General features: G+C 38.0%; 1 protein-coding gene across 1 annotated transcript in view; it reads right to left on the bottom strand.

Moving 5' to 3' along the window:
- Positions 1-20,339, bottom strand: part of MEGF10 (multiple EGF like domains 10) — a 169,047-nt gene that overhangs the window by 130,705 nt on the left and 18,003 nt on the right. The gene's annotated exons all lie outside the window — the stretch shown is intronic.

Below are 20,339 nucleotides of genomic sequence, written 5' to 3' on the forward strand. Positions count from 1 at the left end.
AAAAGCAGTGATTTTCTGGGTGGGAACTGGCATTTTAAGAAGTTATACTCACTTTCCACACCAAGAAGTTTTTCATATTTGGGAACCAAATGTATTTAATAATAATTTTATGGTTTGAAAAGACAAATTTATCTTAAAACAATAGTAACAGCAAAAAAGTTAACATTAGGAAATAGTTTATCACTCAAATTCAGAAGAACAGATCAAATGAGAAAATATTAAATTCTTCAAAATCAAGATTGTTTAGAAGGACAAATACTTTAAGTATACTGTGGCAAGTTATCTATCAGTGACTGACAAAGGCTAAAACAAAAGAAAATGTTTGACTTGGAATAAGGAAAATAGTAATGAATTTGTAGTATAATTAAAAAGTATTGTGTAAGCCATTAAAGAAGCTGTAAAATCTTTAAAAGGATATTTCAATGGCCACTAAATAATTCCAATGGACAAAGCATAAATAGCCAAAATTAACTTACAGATTAAATCAAATTATTGGCATTTCTCACATGCTAATGATCATGAAGTTGTAAAATCTGAAGCTTAACGTTTTATAAAGAAGCTATTTCATTTAACAGGGCTGAATAAAAATGATGATGATGATGATGATGGTGATAAACAATAAGAGCTAACATTCTCTGACCGATACTGTGTGCTAGACACAGCACTGAGCCATTTATGTGAATTATCTATGTAATCCTTACAGCAACTTAACCACGAAGTAGTAGTTTCTATGGTCACTGTTCTACAGTTAAAGCCATGTCATAAACACCTAGTGTTTTCCTCAACCATCAGAAAAATCTTTAATACATTTGGTTGTAACAAATAAACATGGCAAATATCTGTCTCATTGCTTTATGTGAGGAGAAGTATTTCCTTTCAATGACGTGTGAAATGTGTTTAGCTTTCATTCTTTCCTCAAAGACATTGAAGGCTGGTAAGCAGTAATCTGCCATCTACTCATAAACAATTACCCCAAATTGGAAAGTTTATTTCCTGAGTCATCTCAGACTCAAACCATCCATTTACCAATTAGAAATGTTTAGTCTGTAAAGTTAGAAATTGCCACAAGCCATGAACCAAAATCCAAGAAAAAGAAAGAGGTTGTGAATTTTCTTTTAATGTAAAAATGTAGACACTAATCTTCTGGTTTCTCTTCTTGCTTTGCACTTGATGCATTGCCTTGTGAAGGGGAGGTGACAGAGAAAAAGCAGAATTTGGTCACCTTCTCATTGCTTTGGAAGTTCATTATACAGAAATATCAAACTGCAATGAGAAGTCGCAGGTACCATTTTTGAAAGAAAAAAATATCATTACATTAAAAAATGTATGTGTGTATGTATTACTTGGTCTCTTTGTCCCCATGTGTTTTCCTAATTAAAATTAGAAAATTAACTGAGCTCCAGAATAATCTGCAACATCTAAAAGAATTGTTTGATCAAGAGGCAAGGATCATGCAAAATCACATAAGCTGGTTAAAACTGTTTGAGCAAATAACACAGACGTTATAGATGGTGAGGAGAGAAGACATCTCACAAATATGCCAATAAGCTGTAGAGAACTAAGAAACACAACATTTCTGTAAATTAGGAAACATGGATTGTCCTTTCATTCCATCTTGTTTAATAAAGTCACTGAGATGCAATTAAAATTAGAAGTTGATAGGACATTTAGGTCAGGTGTGGTGGCTCACACCTGTAATCCCAGCACTTTGGGAGGCTGAGGAGGGTGGATCACCTGAGGTCAGGAGTTTGAGACCACCCTGGCCAACATGCTGAAATCCCGTCTCTACTAAAAAATACAAGAACTTAGCCAGGCATGGTGGCAGGTGCCTGTAATCCCAGCTACTTGGGAAGCTGAGGCAGGAGAATTGCTTGAACCTGGGAGGCGGAGGCTGCAATGAGCCAAGATCGTGCCATTGTACTCCAGCCTGGGCAACAGAAGTGAAACTCCATCTCAAAAAATAAAATAAAATAAAAAGAAAAGAAAAAGAAAAAAGAAGTTGATAGGAATTCATTTACTCTTTCCCTGTCTTCTTTGTTTTCTTCTATAGGTTTTGGTGAGTAAATGTGGTGACTACCCTTTTTCCACTACACCTACTCTGAAGAAGAAAAGTAGTACATTTATTCTTCCTCATTTCTTCTATGCTGTGTCATCCTGTCTTATAATTTTCCACTTTGGAGTGCAAATGAATACAAAATGAAATTTTTAAAAAATAGTATTATTTCAATTGAAAACAAAGGCAATGTGGTGGTGATTTGTTTCATTAAGATAGACATTTTGAATATATTCAAATCTCTAAATTGGCTGTTGGCTACCCTCACCCACTCAGACTTCCTCTTCAAATAACTTTCCTTATGATTCCAGTTAACAAAATTTAAAATGTAAAAAAATAAAGAGTCATTTGCATGAACCCCCTAGCGCCAAACTTGATTGCATTCCAGATCATTCACTTAATTATTATGGAAAAATCAAAACAAAATCAGTACAACTGATTAGCATTGCTAAAGTGCTCCTATTAGAAAGAGAAACACAGCCCGCAGAGTTAACTCTTGCTGCCTGTTTTGCAGCTTCACTTGAAAGGCAAGCTTTGCTTATTCTACAACAAAAGTTTCAATAAATAATCAGGATGAATAAAATCCTTACAATGGAAGAGTCTTAGTTCTGATGACAAGCAGTAGTTTCTTTATCGTTGAGTTAAAGAGAAATAAATAATGGGGCGCTGACTTACTAATTTATTTTTGCAACCACAGAGGGGGAAAATGATTCCAGATGATTCCTTTTGGCTCCAAAATCTATTTTCTTCCTAGAATCAATTAAGTGCACACATAGAAATAACTTAGATATCCTCAACCAGTTTTTTCTCAAGCTCATTTTCTACCCATAAGATTCTTCACATATCTCTAAGTTAAATTAAAACAAATTTCTTGATTAAGAATAGCCACTTTTCAACAAGAGCCATCCATTTCACTTGACCACTCTGTCGTGTTGTCTATAAAGGATGTATTCACTCCTCCTCAAACTACGCAGAAAGGCCGGCAGAAGCAGTGTGCTATGTTCTTCCTGGAGCTTTGAAGCCATGAACAAAGAAGCAATGGTCCAGCTTCAGCACATTAAAGATGTAGAATGAGTGATGCTTGCTGGTTGCCCTGAGAACAAACTCAGAGGAGGATTTCCATGGAAATACTACTTTGCTGATGAAAGGAATCCTTAAGGTATTAGCATGACTTCTCTGTTCATTAATCAAGGCTAGTTATTCTAATAACATATTATATTATCGAGGAATGACTACTCATTTCAAACAGTACAAGTGCTATATTTACTTTGTTTTGAGGACCTCATGCCATTTTGCTAACACCAAACCCACAGCAAACATATTCTAAATCAAATTAAATCATGTAATGGCAAGAACAGAGTATTACTGGGAAGTTTTTACATTAAATGAGTGTGCCTACCAGCATTAAAAAAAGAAAGGCCAGGTGTGGTGACTCATGCCCGTAATCCCAATACTTTGGGAACCCAAGGTGGGAGGATGACTTGAGCTCAGGAGTTTGTGACTGGCCTCAGCAGCATAGCAAGACCCCATCCCTAATTAAAAAGAAAAATTAGGCAGGCACTCTGGTGTGCACCTGTAATCCCAGCTACTGAGATGGGTGCAGTATAGGATAAGGTGGGAGGATCACTTGAGCCTTGGAGGTCAAGGCTGCAGTGAGCTGTGATTGTGGCACTGCATTCCAGCGGGGTGGCAGAGCACGTCCCTGTCTAAAAAAAAAAAAAAAAAAACCCTTAAATCTATTTTATAAATTTATAATGGTTTTATAAACAAGCCTCCTCCACCAAAAAAAAAAAAAAAAGTTCTTAAATATTAGCATGAAGTAAATGTTTACTAATGGTTCTAATTCTTTGGGCACTTCACATCAAACAAAAACTGGGCAAGGCACTGACAATGTCCAGTGCTGAGCTATCCTGAAGAAGCTCACAGCTCTATGTGGAAAACGGCCACAAACTGACCAATTCGATACAGCATGATGCACACCATGATTAAGACCAGAATAAGCTGCTGTGGGAACAGAGACGTAGCCCCACCTACCTAACCAGCCAACCCCTTGGTCATTACATAGGTGGCGTTAAGGGATAATTTGAAGAAGACTCTGGTAACTCACTCATCATCAACTTTGGAAAGTCCTCTACAATGTCTCTATGAATCCATCGCCCACAACATACGGGGGGGAAAATCTACAAACAATACTCATTAAAGATCTAAGTGCAAGAAACTATAGCAACTACTGTGACTTGTAAGGCACAGTCTCTGCCCATTATAGCTTAAAATCTGCTAGGAAAAAAATATAAACAAAATATGATTATTTGCCAAATGAGTCCATTTAGAAATGACTTACCAGGGTTTTAAGAGGAGGGGAAATCAACAAGAGCTATGAAGGCTCATGAAGGAAGTCAAACTTGAGCAGAGACTTGAAAAAGAAAAGAAACTATAAATCACTGAGTGCCACCTCACCCTTACAATGAAATCTCACTGAGTCCATGTGAGAGGATCTATTATCACCATACAGGGAACGCTGAGATTCAACATCTCCCTGGAAGTCAGACAATCAGGTAAGAGCAGATATATGAACAGGCCTGGCTGACGGCCGCTTGCAACCTGGCTGACGGCCGCTTGCAACTTGCCTTCAGCATCACACCTGGATAAAAGGAAGCCTCTGAGTAAATAAAAACTCAAGGAGCGGCCACAAGGCAAAGAGAAGAACCAAGCCTTGGGAGTGGAGAGCAGAAGGTTTTGTAAGGGATTACGAGAAGCGATGCTAGAAAGGAGCATGCTGCTTGGTGGTGATAAAGGGCCTTCAGCACCAGGCTGAGGAGTTCAGACTAATCCTGTCTGAGGTAGAATTCACTTGAAGTCTTTGAGCGATGGCATTATTTGATGAAAGAGGTGTTTGGGAGATTAACAGAGAAGATGTGCAAAAACCAACCAAGGGACCAAATCCTTTGGAAGCAAAGACAGACTGTGGAGGTTACTGCATTCACGTGTGAAGTGGAATGCCCTTCCTAGGATGGTAGCCTAGGAATCAGAAGTGTGTGAGAAACCAATGAGAGGAAGAATCAGCAGGACTGGGAGAAATAATAGAAATTATGGTGGAGATCAAGGAGAGTTGTTTTGGGTTTAAAACATTCTGCATCCCCAGGTTATACTTTCTGGGGTCAATCTATTTATCTCCCACTGAGAAAACAAGTTACATCTCTTTTTTATTAGAAAAAGAAACTTCAAACACTACTCATTCCAAACTTTGATGAATAAAATAATTTCTTTTTCCAAATTTGTCATAATTTGATGCACTTTAATAACATTCCTATTCATTCTTCTCAGCTTTAAGTCTTAATTTTCCTGGCCTGTCCACCAAAATAAAAAGCCCTCTTAGCACTTTTGTAAAGTTCACTCTTTTTTTTCCTCTTTTTTTCAATGCTGCTATAGCAACCATAATTATACCCTATTATTGTTGCCAGCCTCTGAGATGTACTCCAGTGATCCCTGCCTGTGTAAGCCCCTCTCACAGTAAATAAGTGGGCTTGTGCAACCAACAGAATATTACAAAAGTGATAAATTTCCAAACTAGGTCATAAAAGGCATTGAAATTCCCATCTCACTTCTTTGAATACCATTTCGCAGGAAGCCAGCTGCTATAATATTAGTATGTGCAAGCAGCCATATGGAAAGACCAACGTATAAGGAACTGAGGCCTCCTGCTAACAGCCATGTAAGTTATCCATCCTGGGAGTGGATCCTCTAGCCCCTGTCAAGCCTTTAGATGACTGCAGCCCTTGCTCACATACTTATTATATACTCATGAGACCCGGAGCCAGAACCACCAGCTAAGCTACTCTCAAAGTCCTGGCCCACAGAAACTGTGAGTAATAAATGTTTGTTGTTTTAGGCCACTAATTTTTGAGTTAATGTGAGGCAGCAATATATAACCAATGTGCTTATGTTTAGGTATGTCATACCAAAACTACTTTTACTTCCAAAATACCTCCCAATAATGTGCATCATTTCATCAGCATCTTCAGTAGCATTAACTTACAGAAGTAACCACCTGCAATGATTCTGAAATCTTTTCTCTACATTTTAACTCCTGGCAAGAGCTCATCCTCTGCTAATTACAATTTGAGTATTTTGTGCCGAGGGGCATAACCTTACAATGTCTGTAATTTGAGGTACATCTGCTATTTTTCCACACAGGGCACCATCCCAGATTATCTGGCTATTTATGCATAGTCATTTAGCATGTGACCTTCCGGAAGAATTGACCTGCTTCATCATAACAGAGAGTTCATCATGTACTGTGAGCAGGTCATTTATAAAATGTTAAATAAATGAATTTCAGACTGTTCACTGGGTTACTTTTTCATCTACAATAAATGTTTCTTTTAATATTTCTGTACTTGGGCTACTTTTCTATGATTATCCCTGATCAGGTAAATTATAACAATTTAATTTTTTAAACTTTTTATTTTAAAATAATTTCAAATTTACTTGAAAGTTACAAAAGTACCACAATACCACGAAGAATGTCCATGCATTTATATGCATATATATATGTATATATATACACACATGCATACACACATACATATATATGCAATGTGTGTGTATGTGGGTGTGTGTATATATATATATATATATGCAGTGTGTGTGTATATATATGTGTATACACATACATATATATATATGTTTTTTGTAATCATTTAAGAGTAATTTGTGCACATCAGGCTCCTTTACTACTAAATACTTCAGTGTGCATCTCCTAAGAATAAGGACATTTACTTATAATATATAATGTATAATTATCATACAATGATACAGAAGAAATTTAACCTTAATGCAATACTACCATTTAATACATAGGCCTAATTTAAATTTCATCAGCTGTTGTAATCATGTGATTACTTTAATAATTTTTCACGTGGACACTTTTCGAAGGCTTTGCCAATGAACAAACACTTGTTATTTCAATCAGCAAACACTGGTGAAGGCCGTGTTGCCCTCAAAGAATTAACAATCTAATGGAGAGTAGTACCATACAGATGGTAATAACAAGGCAATGTAAAATGTGATTAGAGTCAAAGGAGGATTACAAAACATGTATGGGCATTCAGAAAGTACATATAACTGATGAATGGGGAGAAGAGATAGCATTATTGAAGACTCCACAAAAAAGGTCTTTAAGAAACTTGTAGGTAGATGGAGCAAAAGAGATTATAGGCAGAGGGATCAGTAAGAGCAAAGGCAGGAGAAAGTGAGTTCCTAGAGGGAAGACAAAGAGGCAGGATTGTTTGAAGCAAAGTGTGAACGTGAGTGGGAAATGAAGTCTAAGGCCAGATCAAGAAGGGCGCTGAATATTATGGTTTGAGATTTCCTCAGGGTGAAACATTCAAATACCTCATGAGACCTCATGCACTCTAACAGAGAAGGAATCGGAGAAAAAATGACCCAGAAAATGGAACTTGATCAACCCAGAAGGAAAGGGAGACTTATGGCTTTTTTTTCTTTCAACCAAAAACACTATTTTTTTTTTTACAAAAGCGCTAATTGTAGAAGCTGAAGCATTTCCAGTTTGACCAATCCTCTGATGAGACAAGCAGGGAAAAAAATCTAATCACAACAGAAGAAATGACGAAAGAAGGCAATTTCCTTGAGAAAAGACAAGTCAAATTACAATAAGAAGAAAGAGGAGCAAATATAACTCTCTGATATGCAGCATGGTACTTGAGCATCATCAGAATCTTCAGTCTTTCCCCGCACATGGTAGCAGGAGGACAGGGACATTAAGAGGAAGCCTGAACACAAGCAAGTTCCCTCTCTTGGGAAGATCCTTTTCAACGGTGTCTGCAGCAACAGTCAGAAGGATGCTAACAGATATTCTGCCCCCATCACTGGCATGACAGAGGCACCTACATGTCATCTGCTCTCCCATCTCTGAGTCATTATGCTAAACTTCAATTACTGAGACACTCACTGTTAGGGCGCAGATGAGCAATCCAAGTTAAGTCCTCCTTTCCTCAAAGGTCAAAAGAAAACCCCATAGAGGAACAAAGAGGAAAAGAATTTCTATAAAACCAAAATCTTAGAAAATTTTCCTGTCAACTGAATCTATCCAGATTCTATTAAAGCAAACAGGAACGCGCGCACGCACACACACACACACGCACACACATGAGCATTCCTCTAATAGGATACATAATTTGAGTTTTTAACATTTACTTGGCTCCCAGGAGTTTCCAGAGTAATACATATGCCTGGAATTCCACGGAGCTCTTATGCTAAGAAATAGTAGAACAGAATGTTAGAGTTGAAGGCCTCCATAGGGTCCAGTCAAAATCCTTTCATTTTTATGGATGAAATAATCAAAGGTCAAGTTAAGATGACTTGGCCATGATGAGAGAGCTCATTTGTAGGTGGCCCAACACCAGAACCCAGAACTCAGTTCTCTTCACTTATAGTCAAATCACCTCTCCATCAGGTAAAACAGTCACAGTCTTTCTAAAATAACACTTCACTGTGTATTGTAGCAATAAACACTTCTTGAAATGTAAATCCACTAAAAGTTAGATACTCCAAGAGACTAAGCTACTTCCTGGTCAAAATTGAATATGTGAATTAGAAAATACAAAAGATATTTCCACATTTACACTGTGCAGATGTTTTGAATAATCAGGGACATTTGTGACTCAACTGCCATTCTTCCCAGCGGACTCAGTTCCGAACCACTAATCCAGACCAGGAAGCGGAGTGACCACAGGTATCTCGCAGCAGGCACTGCCACAAAAGAATCTGAACACATTTATCCTCATGGTTTTAAGCCCACGTCGTCGAAAGCTTTGAAGATTTGGGGCAAAATTCAAGGAAACTGCTGAAGAATTATAAGTAGGTGAAAGAATGTCATTATTCAAAGCTGCATTTGGTCAGGACATCCAGGAGAAAATGCCTGGGCAGCCTCACCTCCCACTTCCACTTCCTGGCCAATCACATATGTATGCAAATATACGAAGCCACAACCCAAATCCCAACTTTATGACTCTTAAAATAGGGCTTTGTTTTAGTAGATAAAGTACCACATGCTGAATTAGCAACACCACTTCCTGTGGTATCTAGACTGATCTTTCAGTCAAGAAGTGACCCTGTCTGACCCTAATGGTTGGAGAACAATCTCATATTGACAGGAAAATCGAGCTTCATTCTCCATATTACTTCCTTCGTTCACATCATCCATAATTACCTCTTCTAATTTCCCTGTGTCTCCTGGTTTGTCCTTCCCTGCCATTTTTAGTGAAACTCAGGACCTGACGCCATGGGGGCAGGTGGAAACAGTGATGGGGTAAATTCTAGTCTGGTGCAGCATCAAACTGATCGCTGGCGGGTCACTGGCTCCCTCTCTGTTTTATTTCCTTTGCGGAAACGTCACTCAGGAAAGCAGCTTTCATGGCAAGCAAACTTATAATGAGAGTAATATTTTATCCTTTGCTTTTCTTATAAACCTCCACAATGCCTAAGATTCATCGACTTTTGTGTAAACATAGCCTTTAGCTGAAAGCTGGTCCAATACTCTAATTTTACAGATGATGATGCTGTGGTCTGCAGAAATTAAAAGTTTGCCCAAGGTCACAAAGCTATTTTCCAAGTAGCTTCTCCTTAGGCCACTATTGGGCCAAAATTCAAGATCCTGTCAGTTTGTCTTGCACAATAATATGAATTGCTACACACAAAGATAATAAAGATGCAATAACTTTCCTTCTGTGGCTGATGCCACTGTTAATAGAGTACAAATATAGAGATAATTGGCCCTAGGGTGCTTATAAAAGTTTAACAGTAAAAAATTGATTAGTTGGCCAAAGACTTTAATAAGGCAACTTGTGAATGCTCTTTTTCATTCCCAGGAGGAAGAGCTCGAAGTGAATTATGTCTATTCAATCTATGCATCAAAGGAGCAGATTAGATACAAGCATGGTAGAAGTTTTGCCAATGGCCATTTAAAAGAGCTGATGTAAGGTAAACTGACATCTCTTAATTTCCTCAGTGCAATGATGCCTTCTTGGTTCTCTGCAGTATCCTCAGTACCCAAAACAGCACCTGGCAGAGCAAATGAATAAATGAATCTAACCAAGACAAACATAGAGACGATTCAACTATGTAAGTCTGAACAAGTAATTTAAGAAAAGAAAAACTAGTTTAAAGAAGAAAAGTGAGGCCAGATGCAGTGGCTCACCCCTGAATCCCACTACATTGGGAGGCGGAGGCAGGTGGATCATGTGAGGTCGTCAGGAGTTCAAGACCAGCCTGACCAACATGGTAAAACCCTATCTCTACTAAAAATACAAAAATTAGCCAGGCATGGAGGCAGGCACCTGCAATCCCAGCTACTCAGGACACTAAGGCAGAAGAATCACTTGACCCTAGAAGCGGAGGCTGCAGTGAGCCAAGACTGCACCACTGCACTCCAGCCTGGGCAACAAAGCGACACTCCATCTCGAAAAAAAAAAAAAACACAAAGAAAAGGATTTGGAATAAGATTTGGAATTGGTGATTTGGACAAACGAAAGTCTATTGAAAAAATGTATGTTTCAAGTCACAGGTTTTTTAGGAATTAGCAATTTTTATATACCATGAGGCAATTGTGCATTGCTTATGTACCTTGAAAATATTCTCTTTTGTTATTTTTTAAAAGTTCTAGGAGAGGACTTTGCATTTGTTTGTTTGCAAGTGGGCATAGTTTTACAACTTTTACAGGTTTACTGGCATTTTAGTTTTTCCTCCCCTCATTTTCAGCCAGTTATGTTTGATCTGTTTATTGGCAGTGTTTTTCATTCACTTATTTTTTTTTATGCTTAAGTCAATTTTTCAATGGCAAAATTGTTGGAGAGTTCTCATCTCTTACTTCATGCAGTTATAAGCTTTGTATATTCTAGGATGATTTTACAACTTTTTAAAGCATATCATTTGGCTACTTCCTCTGCTTTCCAAAGTTATTTTCAATTCATTTTTAGCCAGAGATGCCAATTATTGCTGCTTAGTATGGTCCCATAATTTAAAACTGTTTATCATTTTTTATCTCAGCCAAAACTTCTATCAGGGATAAGGAAATGGCCACTTTTTAAGTTGGGGATTCCTGAAAACATCATCAAGTTTTTCATCCCTCAGTCTGACTTTTTACTGTAAAGATAAAATAGGTGTATAAGTCAGGTCAGGCTGTTATAACCAAGTGCCATAAACCAGGTGTCTTAAAAACAGTAGAAGCTTATTTCTCACAGTTCTGGAGCCTGGAAGTCCCAGATCAAGGTAGATTCAGAGTCTGGTGAGGTGCTGCTTCCTGATTTGCAGGTGGTGACTTCGCCTTGTGTTCTCACATGGTGGAAGGGGCAGGGCAGCTCTCTGTGCTTTCTTTCATAAGGGCACTAATCATACTTACTGATCCCTTTACTGATAGCAAAGTTTAAAACCAATGTCAAGAAACGATAACTTTGACAAGTTTTTCAGTTTAATCAGTTCATCATTCTTACCAATCAACTTTCAATTCCTCCTCTATACTGCCACCAATGCTTTAAAAACACAAGTCAGAACATCACACTCCCCTTCTTAAAAGCTTTCGAGAGCTTGCCTTTGAGGCTAAGTTCAAACTAGCATTTAAGATTCAAGATGATCTGAGTCCAGCCTCATCACCCAGCAAACTCACGTATATGTCACTTGAGCAATTCTCAGATACTTTAATTTCCCCAAATATTAGTGGTTTTCACTCCTTTGTCTTCACCCATGCTGTTCCTTCTTGGAATGCCCTTAACTCTCTGGTCAACTTAATTCTCACTCTTTAAGGATCAATAGTCACTTCCTCTTAGAAGAGCACCCTGGCTAACCTCGACATTATTCTTCTTTTCTCCTGTAACACCCTGAAACATCCCAAGAGTAGCTGACGTGTTCTTTGTGAGTAGTAACACACATTTTATTCACTGTTTTCTTGCTTGTCTCTCCACTGGCTACCAAACTCCTTCATGTCAGAATAGTACACTGTTCATCTCTACATGTTCTTGGCATTCTTGAATGAATGAATGGCCCATAGGAAAAATAAAGCTGAGAATATGCAAATCAGTTGCTCTGAATCTTGAAATCATTATTCTTAATATTTAAAAGACAGAAATGGAAAGTCAAGATTATCTCATTTAATTGCTAAACTATAGAACTTCAGTGGAAAATCCTGGAGTTGAAACAAAATGATTGCAATACTAGTGATTATAAATATGTAAAACACAATGAAAGTTTTGTTTGGGGGATATTTGTTTTAATTAGAGATAAAAATTATGTAGTCTCTGAAGAAAATGTATGGGTATTTTCAATGGTTTAGTTAATAGTTAATCATTCTGTAAATTCATTTAAAAGCTTAAGGCTTTCTACTCATTAGCCTTCCTTTATTCTCTTTTTGCCTTTTATTTTTATTTTTTTGAGACAGAGTCTCACTCTGTTGCCAGGTGCCAGGCTGGAGTGCAGTGGCATGATCTTGGCTCACTGCAACCTCTGCCTCCCGGGTTCAAGCAATTCTCCTGCCTCAGCCTCTCAAGCAGCTGGAACGACAGGCACGTGCCACCACGCCCAGCTAATTTTTGTCTTTTTAGTAGAGAGGGGGTTTCACCATGTTGGCCAGGATGGTCTCGATCTCTTGACCTCGTGATCCATCCTGCTTCGGCCTCCTAACCTTCATTCTCATTAATTGGATCTGCTCAAACATGGCTGTATTGGTTGTGATTCTTGTGGACCTGGTATTCATCTCAGCTGTGGACAAGGTGAGGTGACTATGAGCATACATTTGAGAGCAGCAAAGGGCGCATCCAGGAGGGGCCAGAAATCAGGCAGCAGAAGCCAGCAGGAAGTAACAAAGGCAAGATAAGGAGGCAGAGCAAAAGTGCAATGGCACCAAACTTACATGGCAGCCTTTTCCTGCACTAAAGCCTCTTTTAAAGTGTTTCATCTCCATTGATAAAAAGCACAATTCCTGGGGCCTGCCAGTGTGGGCTGGTACAAGGACCCATTTCAGCAAATTTCACCAGAAAGAACAATGTGTGGGAATACCCTAGAATGAAACTTCAGTAATTAGCAGATTGCTATGGTCTACAGCAACTGAAGGACTGCTCTGCTTCAACATGTTCTTGAAGTGTTAGATTAGTACAGTTTAGAAAAGAAAAAGATTTTTATTACAAAGTGATTCAAAATATATGCTTGAAACATAGAAAGAAAAAGGATTATTTATTTTGTTTTTTTGAGATAGGGTCTCACTCTGTTGCCTAGGCTGGAGCGCAGTGACATAGTCACGGCTCACGGCAGCCTCAGCCTCCCAGACCAAATGGATCCTCTCACCTCAGCCTCCTGAGTAGCTGGGACTACACAGGCATTCCACCACACCTGGCTAATTGTTGTATTTTTGCAGAGACAGAGGTCTCACCGTCCTGCCCATGCTGGTTTTGAACTCCTGGGCTCACAAAATCTGCCTCTATCAGCCTCCAAAAGTGCTGGAATTACAGCTATGAGCCACCACACCAGCAAGACTCATATATTTTTAAGTTTTAATTTTTAGAAGTAATTAAGGTCTGTGATGGTCTTTGATGAAGGTCACATTGTGAGCATAAATTTTAAAATATTTTAAAGGACACCCAAATGTATATAGGTGTTTGTACATTACCCAAATAAGGCAAAGACTTTCCTTTATGCAAAGGTGGGCATAAATGCACACCAAGTATAATGTTAAGAATAAATACATAAATAAACTGGAACATTAACATTGAGATAATTACAGTGTTTATGGGAAAAAGGCTTTAATTTTAAGCAGATTCTGATAACTCTTTAGGGCAATTTGAACTAAGGAAGCTAAAGGTATTTGAACTAACACTGTGAGTTCTGAACTCAGCAGGGCCACAAGCTTTGCAACCTCTGACATTTTCCTTAATCTCTTCTGTTCTTGTCCTCATCAAATGTCATTTCCCTGTTGCCTTTATTATAAATTCTCTCCCTCAAATCTTATTTTTTTTAAGATTCAAAGTCTCTAATAGCAATACCTTCATTTTACTGCAAATATTGGAAACAACAGTAGCCAAAAGCACTAAAAATTAAGTGCACCCCATTATAATGAATACATTCATTTCCTTCTTATAAAGATACAGTTTCCATAAACTATATTACTGTCATTTGTTCAAGATTTTAAACTTCCTAATCATCTAATTTAAACAGGAAAAATAAAATCTAATGAATTTAAACTATACATGAAGAATTTCTCAATTGAAGAATCGATGAAGGATAGAAATAGTTTCTGCCTGGAATATATTTTTTCTACCCTGCTAATTTGAAAGTCTATGATTCATTTTTAAAATTCCCTTAGGTCAACATGTAAGCCTCCCTAATTGTTTGAAATTCAAACCATTACATAACCTTTCTGTCAACTTACTTTTCTCTTTGCAATAATTTATTCTCTCATCCCACATCTACTTAATAGTGTGTTAAGGACATAAGTAAAAATTGTCTAGTCTTTTCACTAGAAACTGCATAGAAATCTCTAATGGAACCAACTCTCCACATCCTTCTTCTGATATTTCTCTGTTTCCCTGGGCTTATGGTCATCTTTTGACATAATCAATCCCACCTCTTCAACTGGACTATTGGATCTTTGAAAGCAGAGCCCATGGTTTTGTCTTGTCTACTATTATACTCATCCCTGACTTCTACTTCTCTCCCCATCTGCAAGAATATAACAGATGATCAATACATGGCTGCTGAGTAAGATCAAAACCAGGATTTATAAAGTCATAAAACATTAAAGCATATTGAGCACTTGAGGAGAGTCAAGGGATCATATCCTGTGAGTCTCAGACAACCGATCCAGAGGGGTGAGGTGGGAGAGAAATACCAGAGTGGGATCCATAACTGTGGAGAACAGATATCTCAGCAGGGAGCCTGGGTAATTGAGAAACAATCCCCGAAGTGACTTATTCCGCCAGGAGGTGGCGCTTCAGCTCAGGGATGCCCTTGGTTGGCCAATTTTCCACTTCATCTTCAAGGCATCTCCCTGAACTTACAGAAATTATCTCCTCACCAGCAATGGAACTGGAACTAAAACATGAGCTGTACCATCCCAGAAAATCTTGCCCTTCTTAGGAAAAAATGTAAGGAAGTTATTTTGAATCTTATTTAAAGAAAAGCTTTACTTTTCCAGAAATTAAATAATCCTGAAGGAAGTGTCTGCCTGAACCACAGGTCTTCCCCACTGTATCTGGGAGCCCTCACTTTTAGATACAAGGTGTATATAAGGGTGGTTTCTTAGAACAGATTTTAATGTGGCAAAATCTGAGTCTGTACATTGCTGACTTTACATTTAGCAAGAAGCATATTTGACATCAATGGAGGAAAAGGTTGTCTAAATGGATAAAGGTAGTAAAAAGTGAGTTGTAAATATTAGGTTTCAGGTGAGAAAACAAATATGAAGTACCATAAAGGTTAGTACTGTTTTAATATGTGTGCGTGTATATAACTGTGTACAAATGTTAAATACACACAAATTACTTTTTCAGGCTAATCGGATGAGTAGGTTAACTTTATGCTTTATTAACACAAGAATTGAAATTATAATTAAATCTTGATTCTTCTCCATAAATAATATGCTTCATGGGTCGGGTTAAGATAGATAAATTTAAGAATCTAGTCAACTACAAATTCTCTTGGAGATACCCTGAAAACTCAGAAGTATGCATTTGGAGAGAAAATAATAAAGCAATGATCTTACAAAGTGTATCTATGGCTATACTGAATTAGAAACAAAAAAATTATCCCCAGGATATAAATGTGGCTTCCAAATCTACACTATCCCATAAACCCATGTCAGAAAGACAGCAATGCTGTCTTTCCCAAGAGCCCCAGGGTCACAGAGAACCAGCCTTCACAATCCAGGAAGAGCTAAAGAGAAAGTTTTCAGCCATGTGCTCTTACTATTAAGAACATATACTTTTTCTACCTGTCCCAAGTCATTAAATTCTTAGATTAATTTCCTTTAATGATGAGCCAGGTTCATGTTCATCATTTAAAAAGAAAGAAAAACAACCTTAATTAAGACATTTGCCTTAGAAACTGCCACAATCAAAGACAGACCTTTTCAGATGTAATTAAATTTTTTTCAAGATAATTTATCTTATTAAAATATGGTAATTTACCGTGGTTTCAGGTTATCTGAAACATTTCTAAGATTGAAAGCTATAGTTAATTTCTTGCTATAAGCAGTATAATTGAAGCTAAGAGAGTCAGAGAACATTTTATATTTATAAAAGCACATAAAAGCTAAAACCGTTTATATCCAAGGTACTTATAGGAAACTGGTGTACCCCAAGAATCTGCATATGGTTTGGTATTGAGTGCAAAGGGCAACCCAGAAAGAACACAACTGTCCTGGCTGAAAGAATCCAATCTTCCCTCTGAGACATCCTTGCTGGTAAGAACTTCAGAAGAACGTCCTTACAGAGACGTAATTTTTGACCACATTGGTATGCCCAATTCAACATTCTGTGTGATTGGAGGTTTAATGAAGCACTTTGTTATTCTCTGAAATAAAAATGAAAAAATAGAGACAGTTCTTCAGGCTTAATTACCACATCTGTTATTAGGCCCTTTACCGTGATTGACTGGAGTGTATGTTGGACACGGTGCCAAAAAGCTCCCCATAAAAGCAGCTTCCTGCTCACTGCCTGAATGGCATTGGTCTCTGTTACGACCAGGATTTCTATGGCAAACAAGCAAAGTCTGATGCCCACAAGCCACTGTGCCAGCTGAAGGCACTTTTTCTTGGTGCCAGTTAAGATAGAAGTGGGGCTGTCACTCTGCTTACTCTCACTTCCATCCCTCTCTGCCTTCTCTCCCTCCTTCGAACCTGACCACGCTTCCCTGGAGCCCATGAAAAGGAGGCACAGTGAGAGAGGATGGAGCAGGGTGAGACAAGGTGGAAGCTAAGCTGTGGTTTTGTTAGGATGCCTACTTGCAGACATTAAAATTAGAAGTTGTGATGGGATGCTGCCTATTAAAAGCATTTCCTAGCTCCTGTGGTAATTGTGACTTCTTAAAGTACATGCAACACTGAGAAGCTGGCTTCTCTGGATATCTAGTCCCTTAGATGATTGAGGCCCTATGGATATATGTGATCCTTTTTGAAGATCAACACCAAATGAGGTTTCAGGAAGTTAATGTTGCATTCTGTAACATGCATATTAGAGAAATGTATTGCCAGCCTTCCTTGGCATCAGTAAAACTGTTCTCTGACTCCTTCAAGTCTATACATAGACAAGTGAGGGATCTACGAATTAAACTGCAGTTCATTTGAAAAGAGTTGTCTTTATGAAGTATGTCATCATTCAACTTTTTAAAACTTCAAAATCCAGACACAGCTCTCCGTATGTCTGAGCCAAGTTACTGTGCAGGCGGCAGCACAGGGACAATTATTGGCACAAAAAACTATTCTTCATACCAGATGTACAAGCATAAAAGCCACAGCAAACACTGCACATCTGAACACATGCTGGGTAGGAAAATACTCAAATACTCACCTAACTCAAAACTGGCTGTCTAAAGTAAACAGCAGCCCCATGGCTCAGAAGTCCACAGCTATGACATAAGTAATCAAAAAAGACTAAAACTTATATAGTATTTAAATATATCTTTCTGGAATCACCAAGTGTAAAGAAGAATGTCCTTTGGGCTGTCTCTGCATTTAGTTTGCTCTTCAAGATGAGATTATATAAATTTATGATGTACTTCCCAGTTGCTTTTTTGTACTAAGCAATATCGATAGCGTTTTGGATGTGTAGTTACTATCAAAATGGTGATTTTGTACACAGAATATAATCCAGAAACAATAGTGAGTAAAGTATAAGAAATTACCAAGGAGGAGAAGGATTTTTCAATTAGAAGGGTTTTACCAAAACTTAATAAAAATTAAAAAAATATATATTGTGTTTTCTAAAAAGGAATGAAGTTTTATAAAAACCACTGTCTTATACACTGTCTTATATTCAGGTATGGAATATTATGTCCTTGGGAGGAGGACTGAGGTTCCTTAGAGGTTCACTGTAGGGGCCTGCTCACTTTTCAGCCATCTTTCCACCTGAGGACAAAAGGAGGGTACTTTAGGAAGTAGATCTCAGCCTTCTCAGACAAATGGCAGTCCAGTTTGGTGTCATAGATGCCTTGCAAGTCATCATGATTGCTAAAGAACACACTCATAAGCCCCAGACTTTCTGAAACCTGCCCTTTCTCTCCTTAGCCGCTATAGTACAAATTATTGAGGCTATTTTCAAACTAAGCCTTTCCCTCACTCTCTCTTTTATCCACAAATGATCCCTTGTGATCTCCTTGAGAAGAAGAGAAGAGAACGTTAGAGCATGGTGAAAGTGGAATCAACCAATTCCCAAGTAATAGAAAGGCCACTCTCCAAACGAGTAAAAAGAGCTGTCTCAGAGCAAAATCCCTTCAAAGATAAATTTCTACAAGTAATGGTTTGTGTGGTATTACAGAGAAAGGGGCCATCCTTAAAAAATATCTAAAAGCAACTTGGCAATGAATCTTGGATGCGATACCAAAGGCACAAACAATAAAAGAGAAAACAGATAAACTGGACTTCATCACATTTAAAACTTTGTACAACAAAGGACACTATCAACAGAGTGAAAACACAAGCCACAGAATGAGAGAAAATATTTGTAATACAAGATAAATAATCAATATCAACAATATAAAAAGAACTCCTACAATTCAGCAGTAACAAAACAGACAACCTAATTAAAATATGGGCAAAGAACTTGCATAGACATTTTTTAAAAGAAGATATATCAATGGCTAATATGCACATTAAAAAAAAGGTCAACATCACTAATCATTAGGGAAATGCTAATGAAACCACAATGAGATACCACTTCACACTGATCAGGATGGCAATTATCACTCCCTCTTCCAAAGAAAAAGAAAGAGAGAAAGAGAGAGAGAGAGAGAGAGAGGAAGAAAGGAAGGAAGGAAGGAAGGAAGGAAGGAAGGAAGGAAAAAGGGAGGGAGGGAGAGAGGGAGGGAGGGAAGGAAGGAAGAAAGAAGGGAGGGAGAAAGGGAGGGAGGGAAGGAAAAAGAAAGAAAGGAGGGAGGAAGGAAGGAAAGAAGGAAAGAAAGAAAGAAAAAGAAAGAAAGAAAGAGGGAGAGAGAAAGAAAGAAGATAGAAAAGAAAGAAAGAAAGAAAGAAAGAAAGAAAGAAAGAAAGAAAGAAAGAAAGAAAGAAAGAAAGAAAGAAAGAAGGAAAGGAAGGAAGGAAGAAAGAGAGAACGAACAAGTGTTGGGGTTGGCAAGCATGTGGAAAAATTGGAACACTTGTTCGCTGCTGGTAGTAGTGTAAGATGGAGCAGCCACTGTAGAAAAACAGTTTGGTGATTTCTCAAAAAACATGGGATTACCGTATGTTGCAGCAATTCCCCTTCTGGGTATATATCCAAAAAGGAATTGAAAGCCGGTAATTGAACAGATATTTGTACACCAGTGTTCATAGCAGCACTATTCACAATACTCAAAAGATGGAAATGACACAAATGTCCACTAATGAACGAATGGATAAACAAAATGTGGTATATACTCTAATAGGATATTATTTAGCCTCAAAAAGCAATGAAACTGGCCCATGCTACAACCTGGATGAAACTTGAGGACATTATTCTAAGTAAAATAAGCCAGTTACAAAAGAACAAATACTGTCTGATTCCACTTATATGAAGTACATAGAGTAGTCAAATTCATAAAGACAAAAAGTAGAATGGTGGTGGCCAGGGGTCGGAGTGAGAGGAAAATGGAGAGTTGCTATTTAATGGGCACAGAGTTTCGATTTGGGATCGTGAAAAAATGGATGGTGGTGATGGATGATGCATAACAACATAAATGTACTTAAAATGCCACAGAACGTACTTTAAAAATGCTGAATTTTATGGTATGTTATGCGCATTTTACCACAATATTATAAAAAGTCTAAAAGCAAGCTAGTATTAAGGAGTAAGTAACAGTTGCCTGCCCAAAATTCCTTACTTCTTTCCCCTACTCATCTGCATGATTGAGACAGACATTCATGAATTCTTCCATGGCTCACAAGGACCACACATGGACTGGGAATGCAGTTGCTAGGACTTGAGAGTGGAAGGAGGTAAAACACAGTAACAGCGCGACCCTGTGTCAGCCTGGGCTCATCACCCCCTTCTCCTTAGGCCCGTGTCCCAGAATTTTACCTCTCTGGAGAGAT

The sequence above is a fragment of the Sapajus apella genome, unplaced genomic scaffold, assembly GCF_009761245.1.
Source record: "Sapajus apella isolate SASKATOON/1434 unplaced genomic scaffold, GSC_monkey_1.0 scaffold1, whole genome shotgun sequence".
Classification (NCBI taxonomy): domain Eukaryota; kingdom Metazoa; phylum Chordata; class Mammalia; order Primates; family Cebidae; genus Sapajus; species Sapajus apella.